The following is a 17,750-nucleotide window of genomic DNA, read 5'->3' as shown; positions in this document are numbered from 1 at the left end:
GGGATGCATTTGATGGTTTTTTATTAAATCGCCAAAGACCGAGTTGCTGTGCCGGAGTTGTCCGGAGATATTGACAAAAGCTTTGATACTTGTGAGACCTTTAAAATACGAGATATTCATTGACATGTGCGTAATTTTCCGGTTTTCGATCATGTCACCGTATTTCTGTGATGAACCTTTCTATATTATATAGTAGGGGGTGTTGATACTAAACCGGGGCCTAGTTTTTCGATTTTCTGACCCGCAGTTGGGGCCTGTGGTTTAAATGAAGTATAGAGACCCCGCCAGTGACAATATATACCTTGGTAGCGGTGTTATGCGTTACAAGCCCCTGGATGTATTAGAGTTTAAAAGAAAAAGGAATGACTGAAACTTCATTAGCTCACTCGCTAAGTTCAGGAGCGGAACAGCACCACTGAAAATTGAAACGGGCCGATACGCGAACACGCCACTGGAGCAGAGAACGTGTTTTATATGCACCCCCCTCAGTAGAAGATGAGTGTCGTGTACTCCTACACTGTCCCTTGTATGTAGACATCAGTATCTCACTGTGAAACACTGATGGATAACTTCGCTGTACGCCAGGATATTGAAATTGTGGATTTTGTATGATCAAACCCTGTGATATGTTCTGTTGCTGCCAAAACCTGCACCGATATTTTTGAAACGTAGAAAATCATTTTTATATAATATTTAATTCTGTTTTAAACTTAAGCTCTAAACTGTGGTATTCCTTGTATGTAAATATGTATATATTCATATGTGTATATTTAAAAACATTAACTCATAAACATGGTAAAACATTCTACGTATTTTACAGGGCTTATACATATATTTTAAAGTATTTTAGTATATAATGTCTATAGTCTCCCATAACTCTGTATAGAGTGGTTCATTACTTTTTATATTGTATTTTAATATGTTACACGGGTCTTACTGTAATGAACTGACTTAAATAAACTGCTGTCTGTCTGTCTGATGAACACGAATATTTCTTGCAAGAATCTTCATTTCTATACAGTTTAATTCTAAACGAAGGTGATATTCGTCGAACAGTCTTATACATGCAATTAAACACGAAACTCATATTTTAAGCTGAGATGCTTGAAGAAATATGCCAATATACAACCTATATTGCAGGTGGCGTGAAACATACAATGGAAAAATTATGATGCTGCTATGAAGATTGTCTGCTGATTATTAAAATTAAAACACTACGCCCATCTAAAGTATTTTAAGATCATGTTTATCATTTTCGAACGGTACGTTACCAAGAGTCTCATGTGATTTCAATGAAGCTGTTAAAATGGGTAAATAACGAATTAAGCAACTGTACAACAAAGACAGGTCCATCTCATCACTGTTTACATCCCTTTACACGAAGCTTACATCATACAAATCTGCACTTTAATATCCATTAAACTGTCTGCCGCCCAGACCGACCTGTACTGCGACCACTCCGACCGGGACGTACCATCATCAAATATAACAGCAGCGGTGATTGGCTAATTGTATGTGAAAACACTACCGATTGGCTGCCAATGGCATCAAAGGCGTAAAGAAACGGGTGATAATCTATGTATATGTAGGGATCAGCCAAATTCACAAGCGAACTAGACGAAACCAGCTAAACACTACGGCTTAGTTGGTTAAACGTACCTTTAACGTGAGTTAATTAAGTTGCAAGAGCGATGTCGATTGCAATTACAGAACCAACCGATGCGGTACAAACATGTTAAAAAGATCTTTATGTTAAATGAACAATGTGATAGTTCCAAGGCTACAAAGCTTCTCTTTAACAATATATGCGACGTTTCGGTGTAGATGCTAATACCGTTATCAAGCAAGTGTTAGTATCTACACTAAAACGTCGCATATATTGTAATAAAGAAACTATATCCATAGAATTATCTCCCTTGTTCATCATATCAACTTCTAAATGCCACTCAAAAGTTGTTTCTTCCGTTACCTTAGGATATTTACTGGTTGTTAGGTTATATACTGTATAAGGAATCAGGAATATTTATGGATTATTTTACATGAAATTGTGTTTTCACTCTTAACGAACATTGATCACAAACATTTTATATTCTGAAATATTTTTAAGAAATAAAGTTTGATCTCCTCCATGCATAGTGTAATAAAGTACAGCTTTAAGTCTGAATTATCGGAGTTACAACTCGCGTACACTTGTCATGGTCGTACCTGACTCGTGCCCCAGAACGGTTCCATCACGGCGACAACAATCAAAGCCTTAACAAAGTTTTTGAAGTTTCATGTTATACATATGGTGGGCGAATACTCATGCCATTTAGAAAGTGGTCAAATGTAATGTGTTAATTTTTGGATAACACTTTCTCAGGACAGTGCAGATTTTCGTACTTTTGCGGTTGTGTCCCATCCGGGATTCGAACCCACAATCAGTGTGAGGCACCAGCACCCCAGCACACTAAGTCAGTGAACTAACCATTTAGAAACCTTGGAAGTCCGACAACGGGTAATCCAGATCAGGTATATTTTCACCCTTCTGTCGACCACCGGTGGAACAGGAAGCTTTCACCTTTTTGAGAGCACTAGATATCATCACAGTTTCATAATGATCCACATACACGTGCTTAAGATGTACGTAAATTCGAACAACTAATTCTGAATTTAGCCGACATTTCGGTTGAATATGTAAATGGGTTTTGTCGCTAATCACTATCAAATTGTGACGGTACCGTGTGTTCGCGGACAGGTCAGCGTATCCTGCCGCGATGATTTCGCCATCCACAAACACCGGCAAAGACAACGGGAACACATGGTAGAACTTAAATGGGGAACTGCATCGGACATCTCTTTCTGGTTGATATTGCAAATTTAGGAATGTCCTCCACATGCCTACCGTAAAAACATCAGTTGAGGCCTTGAGTGTTAAACCTTGATCGTACCCAAATGCAAAATAACTGGCATCAAGATATATTGTCACTGACGGGGTCTCGGCACTATATGGAAGGCTTAACTGGCATCAAGGTATATATTGTCACTTACGGGGTCTCAGCACTATATGGAAGGCTTAACTGGCATCAAGGTATATATTGTCACTGACGGGGTCTCAGCACTATATGGAAGGCTTAACTGGCATCAAGGTATATATTGTCACTGACGGGGTCTCCGCACTATATGGAAGGCTTAACTGGCATCAAGGTATATATTGTCACTGACGGGGTCTCGGCACTATATGGAAGGCTTAACTGGCATCAAGGTATATATTGTCACTGACGGGGTCTCGGCACTATATGGAAGGCTTAACTGGCATCAAGGTATATATTGTCACTGACGGGGTCTCGGCACTATATGGAAGGCTTAACTGGCATCAAGGTATATATTGTCACTGACGGCGTCTCGGCACTATATGGAAGGCTTAACTGGCATCAAGGTATATATTGTCACTGACGGGGTCTCGGCACTATATGGAAGGCTTAACTGGCATCAAGGTATATATTGTCACTGACGGGGTCTCGGCACTATATGGAAGGCTTAACTGGCATCAAGGTATATATTGTCACTGACGGCGTCTCGGCACTATATGGAAGGCTTAACTGGCATCAAGGTATATATTGTCACTGACGGGGTCTCGGCACTATATGGAAGGCTTAACTGGCATCAAGGTATATATTGTCACTGACGGGGTCTCGGCACTATATGGAAGGCTTAACTGGCATCAAGGTATATATTGTCACTGACGGGGTCTCAGCACTATGTGGAAGGCTTAACTTTCATCAAGGTATATATTGTCACTGACTGAGCATTTGCACTGTATAAATGAACTATAGTGACCCCGCCAGTGACAATATTTACCTTGGTACCGGTGTTATGCTTTACAAGCCCCTGGATGTATTAGAGTTTGAAAGAAAATGGAATGACTGAAACTTCATTAGCTCACTCGCTAAGTTCAGGAGCGGAATCACTGAAAATAGAAACGGGCCGATACGCGAACACGCCACTGGAGCGGAGAACGTGTTTTATATGCACCACCTCTGTAGAAATGAGTGTCGTGTACTCCTACACTTTATGCAGACATCAGATACGAGCTACTATTTCACTGTGAAACACTGATGGATAATTTCGCTGTACGCCAGGATATTGAAATTGTGGATTTTGTATGATCAAACCCTGTGATATGTTCTGTTGCTGCCAAAACCTGCACCGATATTTTTGAAACGTAGGAAATCATTTTTATATGATATGTATTCTGCTTTATACTTTAGCTCTAAACTGTGGTATTCCTTGTATGTAAATATGTATATATTCATATGTGTATATTTAAAAACATCAACTCATAAACATGGTAAACATTCTACGTATTTTACAGGGCTTATACATATATTGTAAAGTATTTTAGTATATAATGTCTATAGTCTCCCATAACTCTGTATAGAGTGGTTCATTACTTTTTATATTGTATTTTAATATGTTACACGGGTCTTACTGTAATGAACTGACTTAAATAAACTGCTGTCTGTCTGTCTGATGAACACGAATATTTCTTGCAAGAATCTTCATTTCTATACAGTTTAATTCTAAACGAAGGTGATATTCGTCGAACAGTCTTATACATGCAATTAAACACGAAACTCATATTTTAAGCTGAGATGCTTGAAGAAATAGGCCAATATACAGCCTATATTGCAGGTGGCGTGAAACATACAATGGAAAAATTATGATGCTGCTATGAAGATTGTCTGCAGCGTTTTTGCCGCAGCCTGATTATTAAACTGAAAACACTACGCCCATCTAAAGTATTTTAAGATCATGTTTATCATTTTCGAACGCTACGTTACCAAGAGTCTCATGTGATTTCAATGAAGCTGTTAAAATGGGTAAATAACGAATTAAGCAACTGTACAACAGAGAGAGGTCCATCTCATCACTGTTTACATCCCTTTACACGAAGCTTACATCATACAAATCTGCACTTTAATATCCATTAAACAGTCTGCCGTCCAGACCGACCTGTAATGCGACCACTCCGACCGGGACGTACCATCATCAAATATAACAGCAGCGGTGAAAGGCTAATTGTATGTGAAAACACTACCGATTGGCTGCCAATGGCATCAAAGGCGTAAAGAAACGGGTGATAATCTATGTATATGTAGGGATCAGCCAAATTCACAAGCGAACTAGACGAAACCAGCTAGACATTACGGCTTAGTTGGTTAAACGTACCTTTAACGTGAGTTAATTAAGTTGCAAGAGCGATGTCGATTGCAATTACAGAACCAACCGATGCGGTACAAACATGTTAAAAAGATCTTTATGTTAAATGAACAATGTGATAGTTCCAAGGCTACAAAGCATCTCTTTAACAATATATGCGACGTTTCGGTGTAGATGCTAATACCGTTATCAAGCAAGTGTTAGTATCTACACTAAAACGTCGCATATATTGTAATAAAGAAACTATATCCATAGAATTATCTCCCTTGTTCAGCATATCAACTTCTAAATGCCACTCAAAAGTTGTTTCTTCCGTTACCTTAGGATATTTACTGGTTGTTAGGTTATATACTGTATAAGGAATCAGGAATATTTATGGATTATTTTACATGAAATTGTGTTTACACTCTAAACGAACATTGATCACAAACATTTTATATTCTGAAATATTTTTAAGAAATAAAGTTTGATCTCCTCCATGCATAGTGTAATAAAGTACAGCTTTAAGTCTGAATTATCGGAGTTACAACTCGCGTACACTTGTCATGGTCGTACCTGACTCGTGCCCCAGAACGGTTCCATCACGGCGACAACAATCAAAGCCTTAACAAAGTTTTTGAAGTTTCATGTTATACATATGGTGGGCGAATACTCATGCCATTTAGAAAGTGGTCAAATGTGATGTGTTAAATTTTGGATAACACTTTCTCAGTACAGTCCAGATTTTCGTACTTTTGCGGTTGTGTCCCATCCGGGATTCGAACCCACACTCAGTGTGAGGCACCAGATCCCCAGCCCATTTAGTCAGTGATCTAACCATTTCGAAACCTTGGAAGTCCGACAACGGGTAATCCAGATCAGGTATATTTTCACCCTTCTGTCGACCACCGGTGGAACAGGAAGCTTTCACCTTTTTGAGAGCACTAGATATCATCACAGTTTCATAATGATCCACAAACACGTGCTTAAGATGTACGTAAACTCGAACTAACTCTGAATTTAGCCGACATTTCGGTTGAATATGTAAATGAGGTTTGTCGCTAATCATTATCAAATTGTGACGGTACCGTGTGTTCGCGGACAGGTCAGCGTATCCTGCCGCGATGATTTCGCCATCCACAAACACCGGCAAAGACAACGGGAACACATGGTAGAACTTAAATGGGGAACTGCATCGGGCATCTCTTTCTGGTTGGTATTGCAAATTTAGAAGTGTCCTCCGCATGCCTACCGTAAAAACGTCAGTTGAGGCCTTGAATGTTAAACCTCGATCATACCCCAACGCAAAATAACTGGCATCAAGGTATATATTGTCACTGACGGGGTCTCAGCACTATGTGGAAGGCTTAACTTTCATCAAGGTATATATTGTCACTGACTGAGCATTTGCCCTGTATAAATGAACTATAGTGACCGGGCCAGTGACAATATATACCCTGGTACCGGTGTTATGCGTTAAAAGCCCCTGGATGTATTAGAGTTTAAAAGAAAAAGGAATGACTGAAACTTCGTTAGCTCACTCGCTAAGTTCAGGAGCGCAACAGCACCACTGAAAATTGAAACGGGCCGATACGAGAACACGCCACTGGAGCAGAGAACGTGTTATATGCACCACCTCTGTAGAAATGAGTGTCGTGTACTCCTACACTGGCCCTTGTATGTACTGTACGCCAGGATGAACACGAATATTTCTAGCAAGAATCTTCATATCTATGCAGTTTAATTCTAAACGAAGCTGATATTCGTCGAACAGTCTTATGCATGCAATTAAACACGGAACTCATATTTGAAGCTGAGATGCTTGAAGAAATCTTCACATTGTGAACGTGAAACATTAATATCAGGGGCGGATCCAGGGGTTGGGGGTGCCCCTGAATATTGAATCTAAATATGCCAATATACAGCCTATATTGCAGGTGGCGTGAAACATACAATGGAAAAATCATGATGCTGCTATGAAGATTGTCTGCAATGTTTTTGCCGCAGCCCGATTTTAAAAATTAAAACACTACGCCCATCTAAAGTATTTTAAGATCATGTTTATCATTTTCGAACGCTACGTTACCAAGCGTCTCAAGTGATTTCAATGAAGCTGTTAAAATGGGTAAATAACGAATTAAGCAACTGTACAACAGAGAAAGGTCCATCTCATCACTGTTTACATCCCTTTACACGAAGCTTACATCATACAAATCTGTACTTTAATATCCATTAAACTGTCTGCCGTCCAGACCGACCTGTAATGCGACCACTCCGACCGGGACGTACCATCATCAAATATAACAGCAGCGGTGAATGGCTAATTGTATGTGAAAACACTACCGATTGGCTGACAATGGCATCAAAGGCGTAAAGGAACGGGTGATAATCTATGTATATGTAGGGATCAGCCAAATTCACAAGCGAACTAGACGAAACCAGCTAGACATTACGGCTTAGTTGGTTAAACGTACCTTTAACGTGAGTTAATTAAGTTGCAAGAGCGATGTCGATTGCAATTCCAGAACCAACCGATGCGGTACAAACATGTTAAACATATCTTTATGTTAAATGAACAATGTGATGGTTCAATGGATACAAAGCATCTCTTAAACAATATATGCGACGTTTCGGTGTAGATGCTAATACCGTTATCAAGCAAGTGTTAGTATCTACACTAAAACGTCGCATATATTGTAATAAAGAAACTATATCCATAGAATTATCTCCCTTGTTCATTATACCAACTTCTAAATGCCACTCAAAAGGTTACTTCTGTTACCTTACGATATTTACTGGTTGCTAGCATATATACTGTGCACAAAATGTGGAATCCAGGAATACTGATGTATTATTTGTGTTTTCACTCTTAACGAACATTGATCACAAACATTTTATATTCTGAAATATTTTAAGAAATAAAGTTTGATCTACTCCATGCATAGTGTAATAAAGTAAAGTTTTGAGCCTGAACTACACTTGTCATGGTCGTGCTATGCTTACACATTTTCTAATTATGAAGTCATATTTAATGCAACTTGTTGTGAAGCGCAATTCTCTTAAGAAATGTCATCTAGTGCAAGTTTTGTAATGAAACAAAATGGCAATGGTTAGGGATTTTGTCGAAGGAAAACTATCTTTCAACAAAACAAATCATTATTTTATTTTCAAATACTAGTATGTCTGTTTAGATCCTTGGGTCTGTAAGTAGACGGGGCGGTGGGGTAGCCTAGTGGTTAAAGCGTTCGCTCGTCACGCCGAAGGCCCGGTTCGATTCCCCACATGGGTACTATGTGTGAAGCCCATTTCTGGTGTCCCCCGCCGTGATGTTGCTGGAATATTGCTAAAAGCGGCGTAAAACCAAAACTCGCTCACTCACTCACTGTAAGTAGACATCGCATTATTTATGTTCACTGCACGTTATTCACGCACGATCCTAGTTTGAAAAGTTCACCAGTCCAGAAAATCGTGTACAACCTGTGTACAGTTAACGCATGAACCCACGAACCCGCGCCGTGAACTGAATGCAAGGTTTAAATGATAAATGTGTCAATTCCGTGAAACAAATCCTAAAGATGTCTTGCATACTGGTCTAAGTAACATCCTGTTGACATTTCGACCCAGTGGCTACGGCAAATCGCAGATACGACAATTCGTATCTCTTGCGTAATGGCTTTTTGACACAAAACATATTTGAAAAGGAACAATTTGGGAAATGCGTTTTTGTAACATTTCTGATCCAAAGAGAGGAAATATTTTAAATGGGTCTGTTTCCATTACAGTGGCATTACTGTGTCATAGACGGTCTCAACTCTTGTCAGAAAATTGTATCCGAGAGAAATGTTATACATGTGTGGACTGAACTTTAACCTGGTGCAATGGTGGGGTAGCCTAGTGGTTAAAGCGTTCATTCGTCACGCATAAGACCTGGGTTCGATTCCCCACATGGGTACAATGTGTGAAGCCCATGTTTGGGTTCCCTCCGAGATATTCCTGGAATACTGCTAAAACGACGTAAAACTAAACTCACTCACTTAGCCTGGTGCGCCACTGTTTATGTCTGCCGAATAGTTTCATCACTGTGCAGCTTGATAGTAACATGGAACAGGGCCAGACATGTATTTGCCTTGCGAATAGGCTGACCCTGGTGTCGTTGTACAAGACAAGTTCAGCTACAACTGTCTGAAGTCGGAGTGAGGACCACCTTATCGCTGAGATTGCCTTGTACAGCGGTAACCTTGTTATACTGGAAAGTTTGTGTTCGGCTGATTATATATGCGAAGACATAGAACGTAAGCTTCAAAGTCAGTTACAATCAGAATATTTCATTTTCATTTTCACCCAAGCAGTCGATTTTCGAAGTGAAAGGTATGATGTCAGTTCACACTGTACAGGAAGCAAAGCAGGCTCAAACTGATACCATGCAAAATACAATACTTTGATTTTAGCCAAAAGGCCTAGAAGCGATGGACTTTAAATATTCACTCACTCACTCACACACATTGTCAACTATAGACTATAAAGGGTGATGACAATTCACGTTGTCGTTATAACGACAATACAATCGACGAAACATGAACATTTTAATTAATGACAATTTCAATGAAATACAAATTTGTCCAACAAGACTGATATTCAAGGACGAGCAGACAGTTTCTTCCATGGTGTATCTGTGAGTTATGGGATTGATCGTGCTTGTTGTTGTCATCTTGTTAATTTGCGATAGTGTCCATAAATCGTCTCTCTTGACACCGACAGTGTTTAGCGCATCAATCCATTAACACCCGATTTATCTTAACAGCACGACCTGTCTGACTGTCATGTGATCTTCCCGATCGCAATTACTTCCAAGTTAACCAAACCCAGTGACATAACTAGTGCAGCCACCAGGGGGCGCTGTTATCGGGTGTTGGTCGACAGATGGCGCTTTGAAGTAATGGCTAATTTAATACATTAATAAATTCATACTCATTGAAGTATATGATTTGATAGACATAATATTCTTTAATGGGAGAACTTCACGTGATCCCTTGTTCATTTCAAATGATATCGGCAATTAAGTCGGAGAAGAATTGCCTATTAGGTATTCTATGCTTCAACATGTTTGCTTTTGGGATGTTTTGTAAGTTAATGGTCGATAAATTATAAATTAAGGGAAATTACTAAATTAGATAAACACGGAAATAGGCATCACATGTACCGATGTTACACTGGGCTTTGCGAGTGTCTATTTCAACACTAGGATAGGGGAATGACAATATTCCGTGACACAGAACACGTAGTGATTACTTATTCAGAAATAAGAGTGCGCTAGTAAGCTTTTAAGTCGCTTTCAGAACTATTCCGGCTATTACACAGCATTTGAACACAGATATCCACACTTTACCTCCATCCGGTTCAGAGAGGTGGTTCTCACCCACCCACAAACCACCCAGCTTTTACCGCCATCCAGTTAAGGGAGGTGACGGGGAAACTGGTTCTCACCCACCCACAAACCACCCAGCTTTTACCCCCATCCAGTTCAGGGAGGTGACAGGGAAACTGGTTCTCAACCACCCACAAACCACCCAGCCTTTACCGCCATCCAGTTCAGAGAGGTGGCGGGAAACTGGTTCTCACCCACCCACAAACCACCCAGCCTTTACCGCCATCCAGTTCAGGGAGGTGACGGGGAAGCTGGTTCTCACCCAAGGGAGGTGACCCACCCACAACCTACCATTCAGGATTTACCCACGTTTATTACAGCGAGGTGGTGGGGAAGCTGGTTCTCACTCACCACAAACCATACAGTTCAGGGAGGTGGCGGGGAAACTGGTTCTCACCCACCCACCCACAAAACATCCACACTTTACCCAAGTTTATTACAGGAAGGTGGCGGGGAAACTGATTCTCGACCACCCACAAACTATCCTGCCTTTACCCAAGTTTATTACAGGTAGGTGGCGGGGAAGCTAGTTCTCACCCACCCACAAACTATCCAGCCTTTACCCAAGTTTATTACAGGAAGGTGGCGGGGAAACTGGTTCTCACCCACCCACAAACTATCCAGCCTTGACCCACGTTTATTACAGGTAGGTGGCGGGGAAACTGGTTCTCACCCACCCACAAACTATCCAGCCTTTACCCAAGTTTATTACAGGGATGTGGCGGGGAAACTGGTTCTCGACCACCCACAAACTATCCAGCCTTTACCCAAGTTTATTACAGGAAGGTGGCGGGGAAACTGATTCTCGACCACCCACAAACTATCCAGCCTTTACCCAAGTTTATTACAGGTAGGTGGCGGGGAAGCTGGTTCTCACCCACCCACAAACTATCCAGCCTTTACCCAAGTTTATTACAGGGAGGTGGCGGGGAAACTGATTCTCACCCACCAACAAACTATCCAGCCTTGACCCACGTTTATTACAGGGAGGTGGTGGGAAAGCTAGTTCTCACCCACCCACAAACTATCCAGCCTTTACCCAAGTTTATTACAGCGAGGCGGCGGGGAAACTGGTCCCCACCCACCCACAAACCATCCACACTTTACCCCATACAGTTCAGGGAGGTGGGGGAAGCTGGTTCTCACCCACCCACAAAACCATTCAGCTTTTACCCCCATCCATTTCAGGGAGGTGATGGGGAAACTGGTTCCCACTCACCCACAAACTATCCAGCCTGGACCCACCCACAAACCATTACAGGGAGGTGGCGGGGGAAACTGATTCTCACCCACCCACAAACTATCCAGCCTTTACCCACGTTTATTACAGGAATGTGGCGGGGAAGCTGGTTCTCACCCACCCACAAACCATCCACACTTGATTGCCTGCCATAATTAAAAAGTGTTATTATATGTTTACATTATCCAAGAGGAGACGTGATGTGCCAGCCCGGTAGTTATCGTTCATCGTGAGATTGTCGGTCGCATTTTTTTCTAAATGCTAGTTATGTAATGCCGAGTGCAGCTAAAATATAATGACGTGTTACTTCTACTAACCACATTGTACAATCCCTCTTTTCTGTGGTAGCATAATAATGTATGTCACGAGTTATCTACCAGGCCATAGGCTGTATGGCCTGCGTGCTACCCATGTTGAGAAATGACGATGTTTTACTGGACATGATCCTATGCAATGATGGTGAAAATGTTCAACGTACAAATGTATAATTTAACATTCGTACAAATAATGTTTTTTTCTATTGTAAATGAAATTCTGAACGTTATCTAATATCTCCAAGAAACGTAACTGGTGTGTGGCTGCGCAGGTGGACGCCTTAATTTGACCTTGTATAGATACACAATGTTAATTTGACACATGAAGTGCCCCTCTGTTTCTTAAATTTGAGAAGCAATAAACTGACAAGTTAAACAAATTAACGCCTTTCTATTTTACCTCTTTAAATACGTGTCACCAAATACAGATTACACTGCGATTGTTGATTATTCCGTTGTTATTCTCATGTTTACTTTCCTCGCCCTCGTCCGTCATTACTCGCTGATGTTCTCGCCTCGGGACGGACAAAATGAAGCGATTCGTGCATTGAAATCCAAATCCAAATCTCGTGAAGTTTAATTGGACGTAATGTAGTAATTGCTACGTTGTCTTCTGTCGGCCATTGTTCCTCCAATCTCGTGTCAGAAGACTCTAAAGATTTCTCCACCCCCAGTCCGCACCCCAGGGGATTCCGACGTCCGTGAAATTGTCTCCCCTTTGTGTGAGTGGGATCAGGGCGAGCTGGTCCGGGGGACAGGATGGTATCTCCCCCTCGGCGCATCAACTCAACCCCAGGGGCTTGTATCATACACTAACACACCCCGGTCAGTACGCGCTACAGATCATACCAAGGGAAGTAACTGCTCTAAGACTGAATATAGTGTTACGTCACCATGGTGATGTAGGAGGCACGCGAGGGTCATTAGTTGTGTCCAGTTTGGCGGGACATTCAAGTATGACGTCATTGAACTACCCTCACGTAGAATCTGACACCAGTTGCAATCTAAAGAAGGTATCTTAGAGGCGCACGTGTAATTTGCCTATTGTCACGCGTTTAACGTTTGCAATCTCAAAGAATTTCGGTCTCCATTTTGCAAATTGCAAAGGACAACGTTATTTATGTAACTTTAACATTAGGTGAGTGAGTTTAGTTTTACGCCGCATTAACATTAGGTCTTTGAATGGCATTTAGAAGTCATACACATAAGGAAGAGAGATTTATGAATGTCAAATACTTTATTATGAGTAACACAACGTTTCGGATTATATGCTATAATCCTTCAACGAGGTACACAACGTTTCGGATTATATGCTATAATCCTTCAACGAGGTACACAACGTTTCGGATGAGTACCATATACCGATATATGGTCTCTGCTATAATCCTTCATCAAGGTACACAACGTTTCAGATTATATGCTGTAATCCTTCAACGAGGTACATAACGTTTCGGATTATATGATATAATCCTTCAACGAGGTACACACCGTTTCGTAATATATGCTTAATCCTTCAACGAGGTACACCGTTTCGGATTATATGCTCAATCCTTCAACGAGGTTCACAACGTTTCAGATTATATGCTATAATCCTTCAACGAGGTACACACCGTTTCGGATTATATGCTATAATCCTTCAACGAGGTACACAACGTTTCGGATTATATGCTTAATCCTTCAACGAGGTACACACCGTTTCGGATTATATGCTATAATCCTTCAACGAGGTACACACCGTTTCGGATCATATGCTTAATCCTTCAACGAGGTAATACACCGTTTCGGATTATATGCTATAATCCTTCAACGAGATACACAACGTTTCGGATTATATGCTATAATCAGAGACCATATACCGATATATGGTCTCTGCTATAATCCTTCATCGAGGTACACAACGTTTCAGATTATATGCTGTAATCCTTCAACGAGGTATTACAACGTTTCGGATTATATGCTATAATCCTTCCACGAGGTACACGACGTTTCGGATTATATGCTATAATCCTTCAACGAGGTACACACCGTTTCGGATTATATGCTCAATCCTTCAACGAGGTACACACCGTTTCGGATCATATGCTTAATCCTTCAACGAGGTATTACAACGTTTCGGATTATATGCTTAATCCTTCAACGAGGTACACACCGTTTCGGATTATATGCTATAATCCTTCAACGAGGTACACACCGTTTCGGATTATATGCTATAATCCTTCAACGAGGTACACGACGCTTCGGATTATATGCTATAACCTTCAACGAGGTACACAACGTTTCAGATTATATGCTATAATCCTTCAACGAGGTACACAACGTTTCGGATTATATGCTATAATCCTTCAACGAGGTACACAACGTTTCGGATGAGTAACATACTCCGAAACGTTGTGTTCCTCATAATATAAAAGTTGACCCATTTTGACATTTTCAAAATTGACATCCATTTTGTTATTACTGCAGTAAGGGTCTCAATGAGACCGAAGATCATATTTTCTTTGTATGTGAATATTATAATGACTTACGTTTGCATTATATTACACAACTCACAAATGCATTCCATGGCCAGTTAACTTTTCCAAATATACTCAATCGCAAACTTGAAACTGTTATTAAAATCACTTCTATTTATATACAAAAACTGAAAATCGTGACTAAAATGTTATTCTTAAATGTGCCACATGGCCTACATTACCGAATAAAGTCTGTCTGCCAGTTGACATCCATAAAACTCTCTTCCTTAAATTGTCACTAAAACAAGTCAACGTAGACACCAAACTGAGAGAATATATTATACAAATACACAATACCTGATCAAGTGTTACGTGATCTACTTTTAATGTCCATTGCAAACAAAAATGAAAACATTTCAAATGTTCCATCGCACATATATCACATCACAGCCCCTTGTTGTGTTGTTATGGTATGCGTTAATATCGAGATATGATACATTTTTCACGCGATACGTGTCTCGATAGAAGATCGCAACACGATTGAGGATACCATACACATGTAGAGGTGTTTATCTCCCTCCTACGGAGTAAATGACCCAACCCAGATATATCTAGTGAACGCGAGTAAACACAACCAGCAACAAGCAACTAGCAACAGTCAGAAGGGTTTTGTGGCGACACATTGCCTCAAGATACGGTATTCGGATCGTGGCACGATTCAGCGAGGTGCGCAGTATCTCAGCAACCTCTCTAGATTACAGCAGGGGAAATAATACACACTGTCAGCTGAACGTTAACTATGTAAAACAACTCGCACCCCTTCATATAACGATACACAGGTTTCTGTGAAAAGGAACACCAGCCAATAATTCGTGTCATCAAGCGGTATTTGTGATACCAGTGTTCACTCTGAAACAGTCGGTGCTCTCCACCGGTTTATTGTTAGTGTACTCTGTCAGTCAGTCGGTACTCTTCACTGTACAGTGAGTTTAATATTGGTTTTCACTGTCGGTACTCTTCACTGTACAGTGAGTTTAATATTGGTGTTCACTGTCGGTACTCTTCACTGTACAGTGAGTTTAATATTGGTTTTCACTGTCGGTACTCTTCACTGTACAGTGAGTTTAATATTGGTGTTCACTGTCGGTACTCTTCACTGTACAGTGAGTTTAATATTGGTGTTCACTGTCGGTACTCTTCACTGTACAGTGAGTTTAATATTGGTGATCACTGTCTGTACTCTTCACTGTACAGTGAGTTTAATATTAGTGTTCACTGTCGGTACTCTTCACTGTACAGTGAGTTTAATATTGGTGTTCACTGTCGGCACTCTTCACTGTACTGTGAGTTTAATATCGGTGTTCACTGTCGGTACTCTTCACTGTACAGTGAGTTTAATATTGGTGTTCACTGTCGGTACTCTTCACTGTACAGTGAGTTTAATATTGGTGTTCACTGTCGGTACTCTTCACTGTACAGTGAGTTTAATATTGGTGTTCACTGTCGGCTCTCTTCACTGTACAGTGAGTTTAATATTGGTGTTCACTGTCGGTACTCTTCACTGTACAGTGAGTTTAATATTGGTGTTCACTGTCGTACTCTTCACTGTACAGTGAGTTTAATATTGGTGTTCACTGTCGGTACTCTTCACTGTACTGAGTTTAATATTGGTGTTCACTGTCGGTACTCTTCACTCGTACAGTGAGTTTAATATTGGTGTTCACTGTCGGTACTCTTCACTGTCGTACTTCACTGTCGGTACTCTTCACTACAGTGAGTTTAATATTGGTGTTCACTGTCGGTACTCTTCACTGTACAGTGAGTTTAATATTGGTGTTCACTGTCGGTACTCTTCACTGTACAGTGAGTTTAATATTGGTGTTCACTGTCGGTACTCTTCACTGTACAGTGAGTTTAATATTGGTGTTCACTGTCGGTTCTCTTCACTGTACAGTGAGTTTAATATTGGTGTTCACTGTCGGTACTCTTCACTGTACAGTGAGTTTAATATTGGTGTTCACTGTCGGTACTCTTCACTGTACTGTGAGTTTAATATTGGTGTTCACTGTCGGCACTCTTCACTGTACAGTGAGTTTAATATTGGTGTTCACTGTCGGTACTCTTCACTGTACAGTGAGTTTAATATTGGTGTTCACTGTCGGTACTCTTCACTGTACAGTGAGTTTAATATTGGTGTTCACTGTCGGTACTCTTCACTGTACAGTGAGTTTAATATTGGTGTTCACTGTCGGTACTCTTCACTGTACAGTGAGTTTAATATTGGTGTTCACTGTCGGCTCACTCTTCACTGTACAGTGAGTTTAATATTGGTGTTCATCCAATGATCAACAGCATGAGCATCGATCTGCGCAATTGGGAACCGATGACATGTGTCAACCAAGTCGGTGAGCCTGACCACCGATCCCGTTAGTCGCCTCTTAAAACAAGCATGGGTTACTGAAGATCAAATCTAACCCGGACCTTCACGGGTCGTAAGGTTGTAAGATAGAATACACACATGAGCCTGACAGTCCCTTGTTCTGGACTGCCTACATGCCTCTCGACTGTGTAGATACGGTGGTAAATATTTTTATCCCATCATCATCCAACGGCGATGGCCTTTGCTGATGATTGAACACTTCTGAATATGGTATTAGAAACGCAGATTATTAATTTACCAACAATTCAAATGGCTTCCGGCAATCAAGACGCAACCAAGCTGCATTTGATATAAGAAATATCTACATATTAACATGTTGTGACATCGTCAAAATCCCCTCTTACGAGGTCGGCACACAGCTTCTGAGCTGACGCACATGGGTAAGTTGTATATAGAATCTGGCTCCCTCTCTACCTCGTGGCTGACTGGAGAATTCCGCTGTCACCATATGTACAATAATGTTTGGAATGTCTGTCTATAGGCAAGCAGGAATCTGTACATACACGTTACCCAGGAACCTAGTCACCAGAACTAGGTCACAGGGAGCGCTATCGCACGGCTCCATTGTACAGTTGTTTACCGTGAACATGTACACAGACACTGATCCTGCTGTAGTCAAAGAGATAGAGAAAGATGGGGAAGGGGGCCGCTCTCAGCAAAATTCCAGCTATATCAATTATAGTGAGTCTGGACCCGA

Source organism: Haliotis rubra, unplaced genomic scaffold (genome assembly GCF_003918875.1).
Source record: "Haliotis rubra isolate DU_JTF1 unplaced genomic scaffold, ASM391887v1 Scf330, whole genome shotgun sequence".
Taxonomy (NCBI): Eukaryota; Metazoa; Mollusca; class Gastropoda; order Lepetellida; family Haliotidae; genus Haliotis; species Haliotis rubra.
Note: the sequence above shows the minus strand (reverse complement) of the source record.